The sequence below is a fragment of the Trichechus manatus genome, unplaced genomic scaffold (assembly GCF_000243295.1).
Source record: "Trichechus manatus latirostris isolate Lorelei unplaced genomic scaffold, TriManLat1.0 scaffold00021, whole genome shotgun sequence".
NCBI lineage: Eukaryota > Metazoa > Chordata > Mammalia > Sirenia > Trichechidae > Trichechus > Trichechus manatus.
The window spans coordinates 2,096,933-2,115,204 of NW_004443957.1; the positions used below are offsets into that span (position 1 = coordinate 2,096,933).

Consider the following 18,272-nt stretch of genomic DNA (forward strand, 5'->3'; position numbering starts at 1 on the left):
GACCTTGAGCCTCCAACTTTTCAGTTAGCTGCCGAGTGCGTTAACCGTTCGCAACACCCAAGGACCCTGCTCTGGCAGCAATCAACCAAAATGCCCTCTCATACTTTAATACCCCTTGGGATGAATCCCATTAGGTTCTCAGAACCTTATCTCCATCAGCAAGGAAAATATAAGTTTTTTAGTAATGTCTTGAAGAGCTCCTTATATACAGAAAGCTAAATAGTTATCACTTCCACTATGGGCAACATTATTTTATTTTTTTATTGTTTCCTTCACTGTAAGGTTAAATGCTGTTGCTGGCACTCTGTTTTGAATAATACTACATTCGAATGCTAGAAAGTTCATTTATATTTGTTAAAAAAAAAAGATTAATAACTGTTAGAACTTGAAAAAACCTCTAGAGATCATCAATGCAATCCCCACATTTTATAGACAAAGAAAATACAGGCCAAAGGGCTTAGGTAACTTTACCAAGGTCTTATATCTGGTCTCCTGACACCAAATTTAATGCTCTTTCCAGTACATCATGCCACTTATCTAAATTTCAGATAGTTTATGTTAAAGCAATGGTTTTAACAGTTTTTTCATTATTACGCCCCAAGGAGCTTTTTATAGTCTTTTTTTTTTCCCCTACTCCTGCCCACCTCTTGTGAAATTGAAATATCACAGATAATCTGTATATCTTTTATATACTATGTGTATACCTGTGCTTCATACATTAAAAGTGCAATTTTTTCTACCCTCATATTGAGAATTCATGTGTTAAAGTGATACAGAGTGCTGTGAATATGAGTCATTCTAAAAAACAAACAAACAAAACAAAACAAAAGTATTTTATTTTAGGACACTTTCATCTACAAGTAATAGAAAATTTGACTAGAAGTGGTTTCAACAATAAAATAAAAAAAACCAAACCATTGCTGTCTAGTTGTTTCTATTGCCCCAAATAACAGGAAATCTAGGGAGTTCCAAGCTGGGTTATGCCAATCAGTGACTTCTTAAAAAATGATTTTATTGTGGTAAAAATAACAAAAAAATTGCCATTTTAACCATTTCTAAGTGTACAATTGTTGTTGTTAGGTGCCATTGAGTTGGTTCCGACTCATAGCAACCCTATGTACAACAGAATGAAACACTACCCAGTCCTGCACCATCCTCATAATTGTTGTTAAGCTTAAGCCCATTGTTGGAGCCACCACATCACATCTCGTTGAGGGTTGTCCTCTTTTTCACTGACCCTTTACTTTACCGAGCATAATGCCCCTCTCCGGGAACTGATCCCTCCTGATAACACGTCCAAGGCACATGAGAGATAATCTTGCCATCCTTGCTTCTAAGCAGCATTCTGGTTTTACTTCTTCCAAGACAGATTTGTTCGTTCTTTTGGCAGTCCATGGTATATTCAATATTCTTCACCAACACCATAATTCAAAGGTGTCAATTCTCCTTCAGTCTTCCTTATTCATTGTCCAGGTTTCACATGCATATGAGGCGATTGAAAACACCATGGCTTGGGGTGAGGATAGAAAAACACTAAATAGACAACAGATAAGTGGTAACTTTGGTGAAGGGTAAGACAGTACACAGTACTGGGGAAGTCAGCACAACTTGCACAAGGCAAGGCCATGGAAGCTCCACAGACACATCCAAACTCCCTGAGGGACTGAATTACTGGGTTGAGGGCTGTGGGGACCATGGCCTTGGGGAAAATCTAGCTCAACTGGCATAACGTAGTTTATAAAGAAAATGTTCTACATTCTAATTTGGTGAGTATGTCTGGGGTCTTAAAAGCTTGTGAGAGGCCATCTAAGGTGCTCCACTGATCTCACCCCATTGGGAGCAAGGGAGAATGAAGAAAACCAAAAACACAAGGGAAAGATTAGTTCAAAGAACTAATGGACCACAGCTACCACAGCCTCCACCAGACTGGGTCCAGCACAACTAGATGGTGCCTGGCTACCACCTAACTGCTCTGACAGGGATCACAATAGAGGGTCCCAGAATGAGCTGGAGAAAAATTCTAACTCAGAAAAAAAGACCAGACTTACTGGCCTGACAGAGACTGGAGAAATCCCAAGAGTGTGGCCCCTGGACACTCTTTTAGCTCAGTAATGAAGTCACTCCTGAGGTTTACCTTTCAGCCAAAGATTAGACAGGCCCATAAAATAAAATGAGACTAAGGGGACACACCAGCCCAGAGGCAAGGATTAGAAGGCAGGAGGGGACAGGAAAGCTGATAATAGGCAACTCAAGTTTGAGAAAGGAGAGTGTTGACATGTCGTGGGGTTGGTAACCAATGTCATAAAACAATGTGTACTATTTAATGAGAAGCTAGTTGGTTCTGTAAGCCTTCATCTAAAGTACAATAATAAAATAAATAAATAAATAACATGAAAAAGAAAACACCATGGCTTGGGTCAGGTGCACTTCAGTCTTCAAGGTAACAGCTTCACTTTTGAACACTTTAAAGAGGTCTTTTGCAGTAGATTTGCCCTATGCAATGCATCGTTTGATTTCTTGACGGCTGTTTCCATGGGTGTTGATTGTAGATCCAAGTAAAATGAAATCCTTGACAACTTCAATCTTTTCTCCCTTTATCATGATGTTGCTTATTGGTCTAGTTGTGAGGATTTTGTTTTCTTTACATTGAGGTGTAATCCATACTCCAGGCTGTAGTCTTTGATCTTCATCAGTAAGTTCTTCAAGTACTCTTCATTTGTGAAGAGTGTACAATTAAGTGACATTAATTATATTCACCATGATGTACAACCACTACCACTATCCATTTCCAAAACTTTTTCATCACCTCTAACAGAAACTCAGCATCCCTTAAACAATAACTCCCCATTTCTTCCTTCCTCTAGCCCCTAGTAACTACTAATAAACTTTTGTCTTTATGCCTTTGCCTATTCTACATATTTCATGTAAGAGGGATCATATGATATTTATCCTTCTGTGTGTGGCTGATTTTCACTCAGGATAATATTTTCAAGGTCCTTCCATACTGTAGCAGGTATCAGGACTTTATTTCTCTTTATGGTTGAATAATATTCCACTGTATGGATATATAGTCATGAGCCACACAACGTCCATTTGGGCAACATCTGACCTCATATACGTCCGTGGTCCCATAAGGTTGTAATATAGTTCAGAAATCCCGATCAGAGAACAGGACGTAGCTTTGCCAAGTACATATGGTGTTTGCACAATGTCCAAATTACATAATGTCTTATTTCACAGAACGTATCACGGACGTTAAGCGATCCATGACAATACTACTACATTTTGTTTACCATTTATCTGTTGATTGACACTTGGTTTGTTTCCACCTTTTGTCTATTGTGAATAATGCTGCAACGAACATTGGTGTACATGTGTCTGTTATCGTTCCTGCTTTCAGGTCTTTTGGGTATATACCTAGGAGTGGAATCTCTTTATCATTTTGCTCTGTTCCCCACAGCGAGTTGTCCTCTGTCTTCTCAAGGTTTGTTTCTTTCATGGTTACAAATGGCTGCAGTAGCTCCACCATATACTTACAGCCAATATCCAAATGCCACAGGTGGGGAGGAGAGTGAATCTCTTCCTCTTGTTCTTTTTAAGAGTGAGAAACCCTTTGTGAAAAGCACTGCAGCAGCCTGTTTTGCTGGTCGGAAGTGTGACACAGGCTCATTCACAAACCAATCATTAGCCAGATGGGTTTGGGGATTGGTTATGTGTAAACCAAAAAAAAAAAAAAAAACAAACCCATTGCCGTCGAGTTGATTCTGACTCATAGTGCCCCCACAAGACAGAGCAGAACTGCCCCAGAGAGTTTCTAAGCCTGTAATCTTCATGGAAACAGACTGCCACATCTTTCTCCCGCAGAGCTACTGGTGGGTTTGAACCGCCAAACTTTCTGTTAGCAGCCGAGTGCTTAACTGTTGTGCCACCAGGGCTTCTTACTGTATAACAAGCACCCAAAATTTAGTGGTTTAAAACAAGAACAATTTATCATTGTTCTGAAGTCTGTGAATTGGCTGGATACTTCTGCCGGTTTTTTCTGAATTCGCTCATTTGGCTGCATTCTGCCAATGGGTTGGCTGGGTGTTGGGCATGTCCCATGTGGCCTCACTCATATGTCTAGGGGTGGTTGGGCATCTCTCTTCACATGATCTCTCTCTCTCTGGGTTCTCTCATCAAGAAAGCTAGCTGGCGGTTCTTCAGAGCATAATGATCTCAGGGTCCAAGGCAAAGCAAATCACAAGACCAGCTCAGATCCAAGGGATGGGAAAATAAACTCTGCCTCTTGATAGAAAGAGCTGCAAATAATTTATAAAATTACCATGGTGGGCTTAAGTTAGTTAAGATTCACCCCCTAGGACTGCAGGGACCCAGGCTTTTCCCTAGCTCCTAGCACAAAGTTACCCTGTGTTGTGTTGTTGTTGTTAGTTGCGATCAAGTTGATTCTGTACTTATGACAATCCCATGTGTGCAGAATAGGACTGTGACCTTTCAGAAGCAGATCAGCAGGCCTGTCTTTTGAGGCACCACTGGGTGGGTTCAAATAGCCAACATTATGTCTAATAGTCAAGTGTTTAACTGTTTGTGCTACCCAGGGACTCCACAGCTACCCTATACCTGAATAATATTAGGATTATCTTAGCAAGGAAAAAGGTAAATGAGGGTAATCACCTTTGGGTATCCAACCAACAGTTTTTGCCCCATTTATAAGATTCCATTCTATTTTTTTTAATTAATGCTCTCCACAGTTTCCCATTCTAATCATTGCATTCATGACTATTATCCCTTTTGCACTATAAATTGCACTTTTAAAATTAACTTCTCATCTTATTTTCTGTCCCACTATGTTTTCCTGCTTCCTTTCCATAGTACTTCTTCTATGACAATTTTTTTACAACATCTATATTGCTTGGACACATGCATTAACTTCTTTAATCATGAGAAGATTGTACAAATAGTAAGCGCTCAAAAATTCCTAGTTTACAAGTGGGGAATAACTTGAGCACTAAAAGAAACTACCTCAATATATACCTAACACAATTTTACCCAACCCAACTAAAGCTGGAAAGCTGTGAAGACTCATAAATCATCCCCCAAATAAAACATTCAAAGAAAGCATTGTGTTCTAAATGAACTGAGCTGGCATTAGGCTATTAATAAGCTGCACTCAGCCTTTGCAGGCTAACACACATGGTGACAGGTGGAGAAACTACAAATAGCCTTGGCCTAAGAATGGAAAAAATGATAAGCTGGGGCCAAGGTTCTCAAAGTGACTTAATGGCAGGAATGCAAGGGGAAGACCTGAGGATACAGAATAGTGTATTACAGGCCTCCCAAAGCAACTGTGAGTGCAGAGGCTCTGGGCGGCAGTCCACTTCGTGCTAGCCCAGTCTTAGACTCAGCCAGTAAACTAAGAGATGTTAGTTCTGTAGCAGTGCTAAGCTCTACAACGTGTCCACAGAGTGTGTCTCAAGAACTCCACCAACAAAACCCTCAGTCAGTCCTTGTTGTTACACCTATTTCCTGGGACCATCAGACCGTGCTGGTCAGTGTTGGCTTTGATGCTATTGACGAGTGGAAGGCACTCAGCCCACCTGTTAGCTGTATCATATTAACCGAAGGCTGAGTAAAAGGCCACAGAGAGAGAAAATTTAGGAGCTCTGGGTTTTAATCCCAGCTCCACTTGCAGACTCATTGAACACTTACGGCATTTCGATTTCCTCATCTTTAACACTGGGATATGAGCTGGCTTCACTGGTAAGGTGACTATGAGTAATTAACTAAAGAAATAGGCCATTTGATGCTATATAAATTATTCAGTGGAGGAGTAGAGAGTTAAACATAAATTCCAGGCCTCACTTTACCTCACCCTGTCCTTAATTGCCTCATAAAATGAGGTGGTTAGGGTACCTGATCCCTAAAATCACTTCTATTCCCAAAATTGATCATTTTAGTCATTGCCTGTGGCAGCAGTTCTCAACCACAGGCATGAAACAGAATGGCCTGGAGGGCTGGTTAAAACACAAATGGAACCCAAGATTGTACATTCCTCACAAGGTCCCAGGTGTCAGAGATGCTGCTGCCCAGAGGACACACTCTGAGAGCCACTAGTTTATGGCAGTTGAGACAATTCTGACCAAAGGACAGAGAATGGACAAAGCTTATTAGTCTGGGCCGCTTCATGGGCATGTGACCCCTGCAGTCCCACAGGGCCCCGCGCTCGGAAGGATCCCATGCTTGGTTTAATGCTCTGCTGGCACTGACAACTTGAAATTCTTAATAAATTTTGAACAAGGAACCCTGCATTTCATTTTGCACTGGGCCCTGTAAGTTAGGTAGGCAGTGCTGTTCATAGTTTTGGTTTTATAAATAAACTTGGGGTGACTGAGCAAATGTCATTTTGGAAACTAAAAAACCAAATCAAACCCATTGCCTTAAGTCAATTCCAACTCATAGTGACCCATGTGTGTCAGAGTAGAACTGTGCTCCATAGTGTTTTTAAGGCTGTGACCTTTCAGAAGTAGATCACCAAGCCTTTCTTCTAAGACTCCTTTGCATGGGTTTGTACCATCAACCTTTGTGGTTAGTAGTCAAGCACTTAATCATTTGCACCACAGAAACTGCTACTGACCTTCGAGTTACTACTACACTCAAAGAAACAGGCGTATTTAGAAATTATTCTTTTAGTTATCAGACTGATTCCATAAAGATTACAGCCTCGGAAACCCGATGGGGCAGTTCTACTCTGTCCTATAGGGTATTTACGAGTCAGAATCAACTTGATGGAAGTGAATTTGGTTTAGTTTTAGTTTCTTTTAGTCACAGGCATTTTGCCAGCCTGCTAATCCACTCAGCAGAGACTTGTGTGCATAAGAGGGTGAGCTCTGGGTCAAAACAGGGCAGCCTGAGGTCCAGTCTCATCCTTCCTTCTTTAGAGCCTCTTCCCTTCTTCTGCCCTCTGCTCTACTCTGCACATCAAGGGGGCTTTCCTGACTGCCCTGGGCATAAATGTCTAAAGGGCTCTTCCCTATATCTCTACCAGCAATGTCTACATTTCAAGAGAGGAATACCTCCAGGGAGAAAGCAATATTACTATATAAATATACTATTTGTTTAGGGTGGAGGATTTCACCCTTTGAATCACAGCATGCAGTGCATTGTCTACCCTGTCCACCCCTCAGACTGTGCTGCCACATGATCTACTCTAAGAGGAGCCCAACCTGAAAGGACACCCGAGTGGGACTCCAACCAGAGGCCAAGCAGACTGTGACCAGAGTCAAGGTTAGGGATCCTCACCAACAAAATGAAGACATCTTTTTTTAGGATGGGATTTCCTACACGGGCATACCGCTTGACTTGCTTCCTTTCAGTCAGAGCTGATAACAGCACTTGGGTTTAATAAAGTCTTGCTTGTGAGTGACAGTGTAGGGAAGCATAAAGCCAAAATCCATTCATTTTGCTTCTCTTGGGCAGCTGGCACTTAACTTGTAGAAACAGACAACTTGGACAAGTTTTGCCAAGAGGACAAAAGGAACGAGCGATTGCAAGAGGCATTGTCTAAATTAAGATTTTTGTCAGACTGACTGAGAAAGATTCTTTATTATTATTATTATTATTATGAACTCATTTGTTGTATTTCAAAAGGTGCAATACTTTCCTTCATTTATCAGTAAGTTAGAAATTAACTTCCCCCCAAAATCAGCAAATGGCAAACAAATTTCCTTGAAAGTAACAGTCACATATATAGCACATCCTAGAAAAGAGGAGGGACAGGACAGCTTCCACCCACTTTCATGAGTTTCATCAAATACTGGATCTACTGAAGGATGGAGAAAAAGGCAGCTTTCAAAAGGAGCATGTTAGTAAATGAGGCATTTGTTATACTCCTTCCTAAGAGCACCAGGTGGGGAACGTGTTTTCTAAACTAGATGTAGGAAGTAGAATGTGTAATCAATTCATCGTCCTCCCCTCAAGGGCTGTCCACTGGTTAATGAATTAAAAAAACAAGACTAAATAAAACCAACTCCCCACACTCTCTCCACAAAAAAGAAAAAACAAATGAACAAAAAACCTCTAAGATGTCCCAAATTACTCTCCAGAGGGGAACCAGGGAGCAGCGTCAACAATTCAAATTAGTCTGTTACAGAGTCATCATCTAGCATGCCTTGCTTTAAAAACAAACAAAAAACAAACTTTTTTTTGGAAACAACAAAACAAAAACTAGTACTGATCACTTTTCTGACAGTACAAAATTACTGGAAATTAACTAGTACTGAGAGGGGGAGGGGGCACACCTGTGGGCCTTGTCTCACATGCGTGCACGTGGGTAGGTGCAAGGCATTTGTCGTTATTGCAAAACTAAATTTTAATTTTTAATCTTTCGTTTGATTTAAACACTGTTTTCAGTAGGATGCTGACTCCAGCTGTGCAGAAAGGACTCTGGAGAGATGGTCATAGCAGCACACACTTGCATCTCTTCTTTGGAGTCTGGTGGCTCCCAGGCAGCCAATATTGCTTCATCAAATACATGCTCCATATTTCTGACAGCCTTCAGGTCACTGGCCAGCTTTCCAGCAGCTCTGGAATGATAGGTTTTTGTTTGTTCTTGGCAAGTTTCTCAGTAGTGGAGGGGTCATCTCTAAGATCAATTTGGGTCCCAACAAGCAAGAAAGGAGCCTTTGAACAGTGATGAGTTATCTCAGGCACTCACTTTTCTTTCACATTTTCAAATGAGGATGGAGAGACCACTGAAAAACAGACTAGAAATACATCCATTTGTGGATAACTCAGCAGGTCATAATCTGTCATAATCCTCTTGCCCTGCAACATCAAAAAGTCTGAGAGTATATGGCTCTCCACCAATCACAACTGTGACTGCATAGTTGTCAAAAACAGTTGGTACATATTAAGATGGAAACTTGTTTGTGTAAAATATCGAGATGTGTTTTACCAAAAGTACCATCACTCTCAACACCACACTTAATTGTCTGCATTGCTGAAATAGTTTTATATCCATTTTAAATATTTCAAATTCCATGCTGACTTCAGCTTCTCTGCCAGGGCATTGGCTCAAAAAAGATTCTTAGTCTGAAAGTGGTAACAAGGGGACGTGGGGGCATGCTCACTAATACTGGGGTGACTTGGCTGGCATTTTGAGGTACCAGTTTTAGGAACGATTGCCTGGATGATGAGATGTTAGCAGTCTGCAGAGGAAAGACACTATTTTTCTTTCATCTAACATGGAGAAGCCATTCTAAAAATGCCAAGAAATTTAACCCTCTTTTCCTCCAAAATATCATGTGCCACAGCCCCACTATTTGCACGTAACTAGACTATGCAAGTTACAAAAGGGATCACCTAACTCAAGATATTTTGCAGCCACAAACTAGAAAACAGTCATTGTAAGTTTGTGATAAACCTGAAGTGAATGGTGCCCTGCTGTACCACGCACAATTTAAAAACAACAACAACAAATAGTTATTGCCAAGTTAATTCCAACTCATGGTGACCCCATGTGTGTCAGAGTACAACTGTGCTTCATAGGGTTTTCTGTTTTCTTCTAAATTTTATTTATTTTGTTGTTGTGGAGCATATACATAGCAAAACATATACCAATTCAACAGTTTCTACATGTACCATTTGGTGACATTGATTACATTCTTTAAGTTGTGCAACTGTAGTATGTATGAAGACTTCATTTCTCTATTGACTGAGTAGTATTCCATGGTATGTACGTACCACATTTTGTTTATCCATTCATCTGCTGATGGACATTTAGGTTGTTTCCACCTTTTGGCTATTGTGAATAGTGCTGCAATAAACATTGGCGTACAAGTCTCTTTTTGAGTCTCTCCTTTCAAGTCTTTTGGTTATATATCTAGGAGTGGAACTGCTGGGTCCTATGGTAGCTCTATTTTTAGTTTTTTGAGGCACTGCCACACTGTTTTCCACAACAACAGTACCATTTTGCATTCCCACCAGCAACGGATAAGTGTTTCATAGGGTTTTCAATGACTGATTTTTCAGAAGTCAATTGCCAGGCCTTTCTCCTGAGGTGGACTGGAGCCACCAAACTTTCAGGTAGCAGCCAAGCACATTAACCATTTGCACCACCCAGAGATTCCATGCACAACTAACACAGATTTTAAACACAGGATCCTCTCTACAGAGCCAAGGTTGCAGGGATTTTACATAAATCTGTCTTTTAGCTACTATCTCTGTGGGGGGTAGCCACTACAGGTCGTTGTCAAGAATTAATATTTATTACATTTTCACCTTGGTATGGTTGTGGAATAAGAAATCAAAAGAATGTAGAAAAACTATTCATCACTACTTCTTGACTGAACAATTACAGAATCCTATTCATTTCCTGTAGGGATCTAGTCCTTCAAACAGCAGCTCCAGCTCACTTCCCCTTGCAAGATCTTTCTCTGGTTTCCCATTGCTTAAATAATTAACCCACCACCCATCTGTCAGTTTGTCATATTGTGGTGGCTTGCATGTTGCTGTGATGCTGGAAGCTATGACACCATATTTCAAATACCAGCAGGATCACCCAGGGTGGACAGGTTTCAGCAGAGCTTCCAGACTAAGACAAACTAGGAAGAAAGATCTGGTGATCTACTTCCAAAAATTAATCAATGAAAATCTTATGCATCACAACAGGATATTGTCCAATATAGTGCTGGAAGACAAGCCCCCTGTGTTAGAAGGCACTCAAAATACACGGTGGCTACAACAATAAACTCAACATCCTAACGATCGTGAAGATGGCACAGGACTGGGCAACATTTCATTCTGCTGTACCTGGGGTCGTCATAAGTCAGAGACAACTCGACGGCAACAAACAACCTAATTAACCACAACCCCCTCCCCCTGGCCTGTAGAACTTTCTACCCCACATAGCCCCAGTCCACTGTAACTCTCACACAGCAAACAAACACAACACAAGCTTTGCACAATCTGCTCTGGGACTTTCCACTTTTTACTTTTACCCCTGCACCTCATTCTACACATCTTGCCTGCATTTGTCAACATCCTATTTGTCCTTTGGGGCCCAGGTTAGATAGTAGCACCATCATGAAGTCTGTCCTGATCACCTCCAATCAGATATAGTTATTCATCCTGCCTCTTTTATGACACTTATCTTACTCTAGGTGTTGTTGTCGTTATATGCCGTCGAGTCAGTTCCGACTCACAGTGACCCTATAGGACAGAGTAGAATTGCCCCATAGGGTTTCCACGGAGCATCTGGAGGATTCGAACTGACGACCTTTTGGTTAGCGCCGACCTCTTAACCACTGAGCCACCAGGGCTCCTAGTCTAGGTGGTAGTACAGAAATCTGTGTTCTTGCCAGAGTTTACCAATAAAATTTTGCCAAAGATACCAGTTCCCTGAAGGGTGGAAACTGCCTAGCTTTTCTTTGCATCTCTTGAGGGGGTCTAGAATTGTACTTTGTTTTGGTTGGTCAGTGATTTTCCAGCGTCTTCAGGAGGCAGGACATTGTTTTGCAGAACGTCTCGCTCTCTGAAAGGACCAGGATGTATTCATCCATTAATCAGACATTCAACACACATTTACTGAGTGACTGCACTGGGCTAGGCTCTGAGAGCTACCAAGATATTCCATTCCATCGTCAAAGCCGAGACAAATTTTACTAAAAAGAAGTATAACTCTATTAAGTAGATACAATACAAAATTACACCTATACATATGAACAAAAAAGGCAAACAAAAAAACCTATCAAAGAATGAGTCTCTTGTTTATTTGATAAATTTTTATTCATTTTATATTTTGTTAACTTATGTTCTTAAAACAAAGGTTTAAAGAAAATTATGGAGAAAATAATTTAGAGTCGAGAAAATCCTATCCTCTATAATGATCATTTTCTCAAAATTAAGACAGAGTCATTGTTCTTTGCATTTACCAGCACAACACCTAAGTTCAACTTGTGGAGCAACAGAGAGGAGATTGAGAACCACTTTAGAAGGTGGGTCCTACATGACGTTTGTGGGGAATATAAGACACCTTCCAGGAAACGATGACCAAAAATAGAAACTAGAATCAAAATTCAATCAAATCAAGTGATTAGAGGATTAAAATGTATATCCATATGCCTGCACCTGGAGTGAGATTTATCATCTAACTCAAAATATTACTTAGGTTCTTCCAAAGTGTTGGCGTTTATTCTACAGCACAGGAATAACTGAACACACCGTTCACTTCTGAAACTTTTAAGTATACTGAGCACTAACACAGCATCACTTGTACTCCAGGAGGTGAAACCTGACCACAGTGTCAATTCTGAACTTTCTTGTCTGATAACAGTTTTGTTTCCACTTAGTCACAACTTACTGCATTTCCTGCATTAAGGGTGCCGTTGCTGAAACAGGTGCCCAACTCAAAGGCAGGCATCTGCACACAGAAAAATAGTTTACTTTCCTTCAAAAAGGAGGATTGTCACAAACTGTGCCTATTGTCAAAACAGCCACGCTAAATTCAGGTCAATGCAATAGCTGTTATTTTCAAAAGAATTGAAACAAAAATCTAAATCTTAAAATCACATTGCTTTGGTGGATCACATCTTAGTGGACTGCTTGGGGACTAAACAAGTCCCTGGGTGGTGCAAACAGTTTGTGCTTGACTGTTAACCTAAAGGTTGGCGGTTTGAACCCACCCAGTGGCACTGTGGCAAAAAGGCCTGGCAATCTGCTTCTGTATTAAGATTACAGCTGAGAAAATCCTATGCAGCAGTTCTACTCTGTAACATATGGGATTACCATGAGTCAGAATCAACTTGATAGCAACGGGTTTTAGAGAATAAATAAAATTTAATTTCTTAATCGCTTTGTCATCCATGATAATTGATATCTGAAAGCATGTCTTCCTCGTACAATTTATAATGATACTCTAAGATATCAGGGAACAGAATTGCTGTCTAATTGTGTCACTTGCTGATTTTATACTGCTCTTACATTCAGATCCAAAGGGTTAGCTCAGGCTGTTTGAAGAATATCAGGTCTGCTCAGTGTCGTTTCTGTGCCAGCCAGCTTCTGTTCCTGTCTCTATAAGCTAAGGCAAATGCAGAAGAGCAATATTTTGCACACAGCTTTTTAGGAGTTGATTATCTCATCCCTAACATACTGCTGGGCTTGAAATGAAAACTATAATCCTATATTTCCATGTGAAAGAATTGCTAATGAATGATTTGGTTTTATTTCCAGAAACGAACATCAAAAATCTGGCTGTAAAATTGAAAAAGGCAGGGAGAGTGAAAAAAAGAAATAGGATAAAATGTAACATGAAGGATGCTTCTTTTTTTCTAAATTTTATTTATTTTGTTGTTGTTGAGCATATACACAGCAAAACATACACCAATTCAACAGTTTCTACGTGTACTATTTAGTGACATTGATTATGTTCGAGTTGTGCAACCATTCTCACCCTCCTTTTATGAGTTGTTCCTCCCTCATTAACATAAACTCACTGCCTCCTAAGGTTTCTATTTAATCTTTTGAGTTGCTGTTGTCAATTTGATCCCATAGAGATAGATCTTATAAGAGCATAATGCACAAGGCAGACCTTTTTTTAACTAGTTAAGCCAAACTATTGTTTGATTTTAAGAAGACTTCAGGGGATATTTGTGGTTTAAGGTTTAAAGATTATCTCAGGGCGATAGTTTCAGGGGTTCATCCACCCTCCATAGCTCCAGAAAGTTTGGAGTCTATGAGAATCTGAAATTCAGTTGTGCATTTCCCCTCTTTTGATCAGGATTCTTCCATGCAATCCTTGATCCTAACGTTCAAAGGATGCTTCTTTATCATCATCACCATCACCATCCACTGTCATTTATTAATAAGGCAATCAGATAAATATTGCCTAAATTGGGATACATCTGTAAGTGAAAGGGAGAGAAGGCTATTAATAGCTACACTGTGGACAATAACCCTATTTATTGCGAACTCTTTACATAGAAGGCACTGTGTTACATGTTGGGGATACAAAGAAGCTGAAGTGTGGTTTCTCCCATACAAAGCAAAAATTTAGTTGGGAAGAGAAAATATGTAGCTTATGCTCAATGAGGTGCATTGACAATAAGGAAGTGATTATAAGGCTGAAAGGAGCCCTAGTGGCACAGTGATTAAAGCACTCATCTGCTAACTGAAAGGGCGGCGATTTGAACCTACCAGCAGGAGAAAGATGTGGCAGTCTGCTTCCGTAAAGATTTACAACCTTGGAAAAACCCTATGGGGCAGCTCTACTCTGTCCTACAGGGTTACTATGAGTCAGAATCAACTCGACAGCAGTGGGTATAAGGCTGAGGAAGTTGTTAAAGAGATCTAACCTGGTCAGTGTTTTTATCAGTTATTAAACCTTACAATTGTATTGTTATTTACATTTCTCTAAACACCTTGAGACATACCTCATTTGCTGCTCACAACAATCCAGAGAGGTTGGCCAGGCAGATGTGGTTTTCTCCATCTCACAGGTGAAGCAGCAGACTAATGGAGTCACCAGCTAACATCACTGCTAATGGATGGTGGAATGGAGAACAGAAGCCATGTCCTTCAATTCAGGGTCCAATGCCTTCCATTATGCACTCAACCTGGAGGAGGGCAAGGTCCCAGGAATTCTGGGAGCAAGACTAGACTGTTGGGAACAAAACGTAATTGAGTTTGGCTAGACCAGAACTCATGTCAATAGTGGGAGAAAATGTTAAAGCCCTAGTTTAGATAGGGGTTATGAAGAGTCGTGACTGCTAGGCTAAAACTATTGAATGCAAGCTCCTGAAAAATGTGGGCCAAGGGAAGGTTGTGTGCAAAGTCATGTTTTAGAAAGACTCACTAAGGAGCAGCACAGCAGGAAGAAACCAGAAGCAAATAGACTAGTGCTTCAACATGGAGTGCCATGTTGTTGTTGTTAGGTGCTGTCGAGTCAGTTCCAAGGCATAGCGACCCTATGTACAACAGAACAAAACATTGCCTGGTCCTGTGCCATCCTCACAATCGTTATTATTCTTGAGCTCATTGTTGAAGCCACTGTCTCAATCCATCTCGCTGAGGATCTTCCTCTTTTTTGCTGACCCTCTACTTTACCAAGCATGATGTCCTTCTCCACGGACTGGTCCCTCCTGATAACATGTCTGAAATGTGTGAGATGAAGTCTCACCATCCTTGCTTCTAAGCAGCATTCTGGCTGTACTTCTTCCAAGACAGATTTGTTCGTTCTTCTGGCAGTCCGTGGTGTATTCAACATTCTTTGCCAACACCATAATTCAAAGGTGTCAATTCTTCTTTGGTCTTCCTTATTCTTTGCCCAGCTTTTGCATGCATATGAGGCTATTGAAAACATTATGGTTTGGGTCAGGCGCAACTTAGTCTTCAAAGTGACATCTTTGCCTTTTAACATGCTAAAGAGGTCTTTTGCAGCAGATTTGCTAATGCAATGCATCTTTTGATTTCTTGACTGCTGCTTCCATGGGTGTTGATTGTGGATCCAAGTAAAATGAAATCCTTGACAACTTCAATCTTTTCTTCCTTTATCACGATGTTGCTTATTGGTTCAGTTGTGAAGATTTTTGTTTTCTTTATGTTGAGAAATAACCCATACTGAAGGCTGTGTTCTTTGATCTTCATCAGTAAGTGCTTGAAGTCCTCTTCACTTTCAGCAAGCAAAGTTATGTCATCTGCATAGCACAGGTTGTTAATGAATCTTCCTCCAATCCTGATGCCCCATTCTTCTTCATATAGTCCACCTTCTCAGATTATTTGTTCAGCATACAGATTGAATAAGTATGATGAAAGGATACAACCCTGACACACACCTTTCTTGACTTTAAGCCATTAAGTATCCCCTTGTTCTGTTTGAATGACTGCCTCTTGTCCATGTACAGGTTCCTCATGAGCACAATTAAGTGTTCTGGAATTTCCATTCTTTGAAATGTTATCCATAATTTGTTATGATTCACACAGTTAAATGCCTTTGCATAGTCAATAAAACACAGGTAAACATCTTTCTGGTATTCTCTGCTTTTAGCCAGGAACCATCTGACATCAGCAATAATATCCCTGGTTCCATGTCCTCTCTGAATCTGGCTTGAATTTCTGGCAGTTCCCTGTGGATGTACTGTTGCAACTGCTTTTGAATGATCTTCAGCAAAATTTTACTTATATATGATATTAATGATATTCGGTTGGATCACCTTTATTTGGAATAGGCATAAATATGGATGTCTTCCAGTCAGTTGGCCAGGTAGCTGTCTTCCAAATTTCTTGGCATAGATGAGTGAGCACTTCTGTTTGTTGACACATCTCAGTTGGTATTCTATCAATTCCTCGAACCTTGTTTTTTGCCAATATCTTCAGTGCAGCTTGGACTTCTTCTTTCAGTATCATTGGTTATTGGTCATATGCTACCTCCTAAAACGATTAAATGTCGACCAATTCTTTTTGGTACAGTGACTCTGTGTATTCCTTCCATCTTCTTTTGATGCTTCCTGTGTTGTTCAGACAGACTAGTGCTTCAACATGGACTGCCATAGGTTGGAATCAAGATGGCAGATCTTGAAGTGGAACAGACTGCATGACTGACTGGCTATTAGAGAGAGACCAGGCATGAACTAAAATTTTGAGCCTGTATTACTAGAAGATTGGAACACTATTAACAAAAGTAGGGAAGTTTAGAAGGAGCGTTGCTTAACGGTATGTCTAGAGGTCTTTCTATACCAGAACATGTAAATATAATTTATTCTTCTTAATTGCTGCATAGCATTCCATAGTATAGTTGTTCCAAAGTTTATTTAACTTATTTCAATCTTTATCTCATTCACCCTCTTGTCAACCCTTAACACTGTAAACTACAAATGAAAATCTTGTACTTGTGCACCCTCACCTTATAAATAAATATCAGAGGAAAACATCATGTAACTATATTCTTCTAGGATACTACATATTTGGTATTAAAACAGGGCATCAAAGGCACATATAAAATTTGACTCAAATTAAAATTTTCCATTCAAATAACATTTATTGAGTAACATCTATGTGCAAATCACAGGTAATGGTGCTATATGACTGACCTCAAGGAATTCAGAGTCAAGTGGAAGAGACAGACATGCAATAAAATATAATACAAAGAAGAATGAAAAACTACAGTAGCGGTATAAGCAACATGCTAGAACACTGAGGATGGGAGGATCAATTCTAAATGCAGAAGACAGACTGTAAATCTCATGGACTAGGAAATGACTTCTTTTACCCTCCAAGTCTGAATGCTGTACATGGCAGCCAAGCCATTCAGGAAATGTAAATTGATAGGCTAAATCTGAGAATATTAGCTATTGTTTATGAGGCATGTACCAGATGCTGGCACAGTGCAAAGTGCTCTGCTTACATTACCTTATTTAATCTAATAATGGAAAACAGATTGGAAAGAGAAAATATTCCATTTGCTTAACCACACATTTTTATATACTCAAATAATACACTAAAAGGATGCACTTGGCTGCTAACTGAAAGGTTGGAGGATGAAGTCCACCCAGAAGCACCTCGGAAGACAGGCCTGGTGATCTACTTCTGAAAAATCAGTCACTGAAAATCCTATGGAGCAGTTCTAGTGTGACACACACCACGTCTCCATGAGTCAAAATCAACTCAACAGCAACTACTTTTTATAATTTATAATTTACTAATTCCATAAATACGAGAGCTGTTGTTAATTTTATACATGTAATTATATAGATATGATAATTAAATATTTTATAATTAAACATAGATACCAAATGATCTAGTAAATTAAAATTATAATCACATACTAGTTGTGAAAGTATATTTATAGCACATTACCATATATTACTAATTACATTTAAGGCATAATTTTAATACACATTGGATGCATCATTGCACATTACACTGATGCTGCCACTGCTGCATCTCTTCTTCCTCCTCTTTCCTTTTCTTCCTCTTCTTCTCCTTTTTTATGCATTGCTAACTTTAATCCAAAATAAAATAAGGATTCTATTGCCATGATTCCTATTATTGTGGTAATCCTTGGAGACAAAATTCTCCTAAATTCAGGAAATAACTTTTTAAAAATTTTTATTATCGTAAAACATACATAACATAAAATTTGCTATTTTCACCATTTTTAAGTGCACAATTCAGTAACATTAATTGCATGCACAGTGTTGTGCAACAATCTCCACTATATATTTCCAAAACTTTTTCATCATGCCAAACAGAATCTTTGTATTTATTTATTTATTTATTTATTT

General features: G+C 39.7%; 1 pseudogene; it reads right to left on the reverse strand.

The window, feature by feature from the left end:
• Positions 1-8,451: 8,451 nt before the first annotated feature.
• On the reverse strand, positions 8,452-9,201 carry LOC101356029 (cell division control protein 42 homolog pseudogene; annotated as a pseudogene).
• Between the last annotated feature and the right edge of the window lie 9,071 nt (positions 9,202-18,272).